Source organism: Tympanuchus pallidicinctus, unplaced genomic scaffold, assembly GCF_026119805.1.
Source record: "Tympanuchus pallidicinctus isolate F22 unplaced genomic scaffold, pur_lepc_1.0 scaffold3, whole genome shotgun sequence".
Taxonomy (NCBI): domain Eukaryota; kingdom Metazoa; phylum Chordata; class Aves; order Galliformes; family Phasianidae; genus Tympanuchus; species Tympanuchus pallidicinctus.
Window position 1 is genome coordinate 3,946,955 of NW_026294747.1, and position 6,000 is coordinate 3,952,954.

Genomic DNA, 6,000 nt, shown 5'->3' on the forward strand with positions numbered 1-6,000 from the left:
CTGTCATTCTATTTCAATTCTCAGACTCAGAAAAACTAAATTGCATCAGAAATAACAGGCATACTACTAAAAGGCCAATTTCTTAGGAAACTCAAAAATTTTAACAATGGACTGCATCCTATTCTGGGCTCCTCAATTTGAGAAAGATAGAGAGTCGAGTAGATGGCTGCAGAGATGAGGGGCCTAGAGTACTTCCATTACAAGGAAAAGCTGAGCTCTGGGACTATTAGCCTGGAGAAGATTGAGAGGGGATCTTAGCAATGCTTATAAATTTCTGAAGGGTGAGAGTCAAGTGGACAGGGCCAGTCTTTTCACTGGTACCTCAAAATAGGACAAGGGGCAATGAGCACAAACTGGAACACAGGAAGATCTGTGCAAACAGAGGGAACGCTTCCTTTCTTTAAGGGTGACAGATCACTAGAACCAGATGCCTGGAGAGGTTGTGGAGTCTCCCTTTTGGGAGATATTCAAAACCCATGTGGACACTTTCTTACTCTAGGGAAGCTGCTTTAGCGGGGAGTGGGAGAGGGGGTTGGACTGGACTATCTTGAAAAGTCCCATGCAATCCCTTCTGTTCTGTTACTCTGTGATTCTGTGTAACTACAGTACATTCCATTAACTTGAGATAGTTTTAGTGAATGGCGAAAACAGACTAAGAACAATTGTATTTAGCATCACTTGTGATTAATGCAAGGAGTGGATCAGGAAAAGTCAGTGTTACTCTCCTATTTAAAGTCATGTTCGATCCTGTAACACATGTTGGAGCTGATATGGCACAATATGAAGCAATTCAAAGTAGGAGCACTACACCTGCATCTCCTGATAGTGGAGCTTCTTCAGTAACTCACGGAAAGACATGAAAGAAAATATGATCAGTGAGTCCTTCTGCAACAGACTGGTTTCAAAAGCCAGGTCAAACAATGCCATGTGTTTTATACTAGTTCAGTTCTTAATCACACTCAATTTAAATCTATGAAACACAGACTATTTTTCTGAGATGCCAATTACTTGAAATATCAGAGTTTATGTACCAGATCACACATACATCACTTTCTCTCCTTAACTCTACAATACAGAGGGCTATCGGTGAACATTTGAGTGTTTATCTGTTAAACTGATGAGACAGTGGCTTTTTGTCCAGTGGTTTTTCACTGATTCAGGTAAAGTTAGCGCTGTGAAAAGAGAAAAGTATTCTTCAGAGCTTTTTGGACAGCAATTCTGAATTACAAGATGGGAAACAATATATCTAGGGCAGTGGGAATGATAAAGACAAACCCAGAGTTTTCAAGCATTTAAAAAAATGCTAACACTCAAAAGATTTACCTGGAGATCTAACTTAGAAAGAATCATCCAAAACTATGTATTTGTAGTAAATATGTAGTAAATGTTGATATAAATATTGTATAAACTTGTAGTAAATGTTGATAGTGAAACTTAAGGATTTCAGAAATTACCCAATCAATGACTACTGGATAAGTAGCTCCCATATTATCATCTCGCATCTTTTCATATTTAAACAAAAGTTTGAAGGAGTAATAAGAACAAGAAATTACAGATGGGATTCTTCCAAATATGTGAAGTACCTGTATAGTTATTCAAGAGGACGTAGTTAGAAAGTTACCACTAGTTTGTCTTCTGAAAACAATAAAACATACATTTCATAGTAATGACCTCATGAAAAAGTATTTGGCTTTAATTAGAGATGGCAGAGCTGCTCTTATGAATTCAACAGTTTAACAAGAAAGTGGAATTATCATTCTTAGAGACAGCCATGGGGGGAAAAAAATGTCCAAGTATAAGATTTGCTGTACAAAAATTACAGAATTATGCACCAGTTTATTTCTTCATTATTTGAAGCAAGAGGTAAACAACATAAGAAGTCATAATATTAGCCCTGGTAGGCTTCTTTGAAGCCAGATGCAATAAAGAATCACCTTACGTTTTGAGGGACTTTCCTCTGTTCCCCTGAAATGTAAATATACTTTGCAGCCAATGAATATTTCACTTTGATATTACATTTTTCTTATTTATTGTTTCTAATTTTTATGTTCAGTTTTCATCACAGTCTGTTTGTTTTCCTGCTTATAATATACGCATGAATTATTTGGTTATTCTGAAATCTTACTATTTATATTTATCTTACTTATGAAGTACTGACTTTTGGATACGTTTTTTTCCATTTCACTTTGTCTCTTTGCTTTCTGCCCAATCTTTCCGATTACATTTGAGGGTGCCTGTGTTTTTCCACTCCTGCTGCTCCTGGATGCTGATTGTGTTCACAGGGTGCACATAACTAATCTGTATGCTCAGCATGCACTGTGGCTGGGAATGACGGACTGTGTGGGCAGCCCTGACAACCCTTCAGGAGGGTTCCCCTGGATGGGGAGATAAGTGCTGCATTTTTCTGACAGGATCTGGTGTAATGATCTGTTAGAGCCTAAGGAAAGGCTGGAAACATTATCTGGCTACTATATCTCACACAGCTGCAAGGGAAAACTATGAAGATAAGTACAAAACAAATTGGAAAGGATGCAGTAAACAAGAACTATAAGTTCACTGCTCATTTTCATTAGGATTAACAAAAAATCTGTATTAAGTCATACTGGATCAAGGCTGACATCATACTACTACTGTTTAATTTCCTTCTTACAACAAAGGGCCCCTTCCATCCTGTTACACTGTTGTTATATCTATCAGGCTACAGGCCAGCATCAACACCTCCAACCAGCAGCACCTCCAAACATCCAGCTGGGTTGTGAGATAACATCAGCCAGTGCATGGCCCTAAGAATCTGGGAAAACCTGAGTGTTTGGGCAGGGGCAGAAACACCTTAGTCACCTTCCTTTCTGTCTATAACCATCACAGTTTTCCCTACAGCAGACAGCCCTACATGCCCTCATTTTGCTCTTGTTTTCGATGGAGACAGAAAAGACAGAGAAGAAGACTACATACAGTTTTCTTCTCTGGGCCATCTGTCTTCACTCATTTCTTCTTAAAACTGTTTCTTGCAGCCTTGGAACTAGACCATCATTAGACAGCAGGCCTTTGCAGTTTCTATCATCTGCTCTTGAAGGGGAGGAAGATGGGAATGCTGGCAAAGAACAGGAAAGTACAAAGATGCACGCGGTCAGAGAAGATGGAAATCGTCAACCAAGGGATTGGAGCTAAACTGTGGAATGCTCTCAAGGAGACAGGCTAAAAAGATACTATACACTTGGTCATTTGATGTCAAAGAAGCCCACGTCAGAAGATGCTTCCATTGTTTGGGCTGTTTTTAGGGTGCCATGCATGTGCTACATAGCTGAAAGCTTTGAAAACTTGCTTTAAGTCTACCAATTATGCAGAATTGGACAATAATTTATAACAGCAAATATGAAACAATTTCTTAAAACTCATGCTTTGAATAGGATTGTTCTTCACAGAGAATTTTATAAACAAGAGAGCATGTTAATTCAATACAATCCACAGGATCAGATGCTTGTATCCTTATTTCTATTATTCTCACCAGCTTGGTAGCTGTGAATGTCTTGCACAAAATAAATTGTGCTTTGAATATGCTTGAATAAGGCAAGATATTAAGTTTCCCATTTCCCAGAAATATTTACAAAGCTGCTCATCTCTTTGTACAATTTTAAAAACCTTCACAATAAACTATGTAACCAAGCAGAGCTAAAAGCATGCATATGCAGGAGAAGAACAAATCATTACAAGGTGTGTTTAAAAGTTTGACTACACTTTATCTCATACAAAACTGCAATGTTTTGTTCTCTTGTATCATAGACATAGAATGGCCTGGTTTGAAAAAGACCACAATGATCATCAAGTTTCAACACCCCTGCTATGTGCAGGGTCACCAACCAGCAGACCAGGCTGCCCAGAGCCACATCCAGCCTTGCCTTCAATGCATCAGGGATGGGGCATCCACAACCTACTTGGGCAACTTGAGCAGTGTGTCAGTGCTCTCTGAGGGGGAAAACTTCCTCCTAATATCCAACCTAAACCTCCCTGTCTCAGTTTGAAACCATTCCCCCTTGTCCTATCTCTATCCTTGTAAACAGCCATAGCCCTGGCAGACGTGGGAAGCCTGACCACCTGTGAAGACTGAGGCAAAGCACTTATTGAGTACCTCAGCTTTTTCTATGTCTGAGAAAGCCAGCTCCCCATTACCTTTCATCAGACAGGGAGCACTCTCCTTGTACCTTTATAATTCCATCCTGCTTTACTTTTTAAACTGATTAATGCATGCTGAAGTGAACTGAATTTCCAAATGTTTTTGCTAGAGCTGCTTAGCTCTTTGCAGCACTCCAGTGCTCAGCCTTCACACAGTAGCCTTATTTAGTCAATCCACAGTCCTCTGTGTTTAACAAAACAAAACAAAACTGTATCTATAATTCAACTTCATTTTATCCATCTACAGCCATGGCTTAATCAACGGGTACAAAATAAATAAAAAAAACCACGAAGTGTCAGCATACCTAATTTCACAGGAGAAATCACTACTACCACAGGAGGGCACTAAACTCTGAGAAACTATAGAACAGGAAGAGAGAAAATGGATGAGAAAGCAGGCTGGTATTTATTAAAATGGTGCAGTTTCTTATCTTAATGCTATTATTTAAGTGCCAGAAATGATGAAGTAGGCCTCCTCATCCCTACTGCATTCTATATATATGTATTTATAATTATTATTATTATTATTATTATTATTATTATTATTGTGAATGTAACTGTCAGTGCAGAACCCATAAGAATTAAATACTGATCTTTGCTCGTGCTATTTATGCTATTTAGGAGCAGTTTAGCAAAATCACTGGAATTGTATTCATGGAGAATTGGAAAGAGTGAAGAATCGTGCCTCAGATGTAGTTAATGAGCAGAGCTTTTAGATATTAAGGTACCTTTATAATGTCACCAGTAGCATGAGGGAGATGGGTTCCCTCTACTCCTCATTAAATTGCAACATAGCTTTCTTTTTGTGGTCTTTCTTGTCACTTCCTTGGATTATTTTAAGAAGTTTGATGTCGTTTATAAACTGAGGAATCTAATTATTAGAGTGCAACTGCATAATTACACATTTAAAATGTGTGCTTGCCTGTGAAATGGAATACAGATTGCTGTTAAGATTACCTTGATCTCCAGCAGCTCTTTTGAAACCCTTCTTAGACAGTCATACAGAGGGCACAGAGCTGGTGCTGTCTCACACTTTCCTCCTTCTGGAGCAGTCGGTACCCAGCTGAGATGTGGCTGGGCTTAGCTGGGACCACACCCATGCCATTTCCTTGCCCTGGGGTAGAGCAAAAAACAGAGTTAATCTTAGCTCTACTGTTGCACAGTTGAGGGAGCTCAGGCCAATAAAAAGGCAGACCATAGTCTGCAAAAGTGTCTGCACCACCTACTACATACAGCTCACAAACTGAAAAGCAATGAAAAGGAAAAAAATGCAGTAATTACATCTTTTTGCATACCATGTACAACTTCCTTCCTTTGAGAACTGCTAACATTCTGCCACCTCACACCAGAGCTACTGACAGCGTCCTCTTATCATTGCCATTTCCTGATGTTTTTTGGGCTGCCTGGCAGAATGCAAATAGAACCATGCTGTCCTCATGTACAAATTCAACTGCCTGTTCCTTCAGTAAGCACATTTCCTGGGCTCCTGGAGTGCATGGCATTCGTGCAGCTGTGTTCACCCTTAAAAGCCGCACAAGAAGAGAGTCAGATGTCAAACACAGACTAAGTAAAAAGCAGAGATAGTTGAGGAAAGCTGGAGTGAATCTTCAGAAAGCTAAAAGCTCCCTTGGGGTTTTTCTCTGACCAGTGCCTATTACATTCCTTTCTTTACTGTGCCAACTGTAACAGGAGAGTGCATTAACAGAAGAGCTCATGGTGCTTCCTCCAGTAGTCACAGAGACTGGGAAGGAGATGCTTTCCTTTTCTACTGTATCTATTTTAAACTCACACTTTTTTATTTCAAAATTTATGCTCAGTCTGATGTGAAAA

At 39.3% G+C, this 6,000-nt stretch overlaps 1 long non-coding RNA gene across 1 annotated transcript in view; it reads right to left on the minus strand.

Annotated features, from left to right (window-relative positions):
• The window catches only part of LOC128086121 (uncharacterized), a 185,371-nt gene extending 180,139 nt beyond the window's left edge, over positions 1-5,232 (minus strand). Inside the window, exon 1 of the long non-coding RNA XR_008209242.1 lies at positions 5,128-5,232. This is a non-coding gene — a long non-coding RNA (uncharacterized LOC128086121). The remainder of the gene's footprint in view (positions 1-5,127) is intronic.
• Between the last annotated feature and the right edge of the window lie 768 nt (positions 5,233-6,000).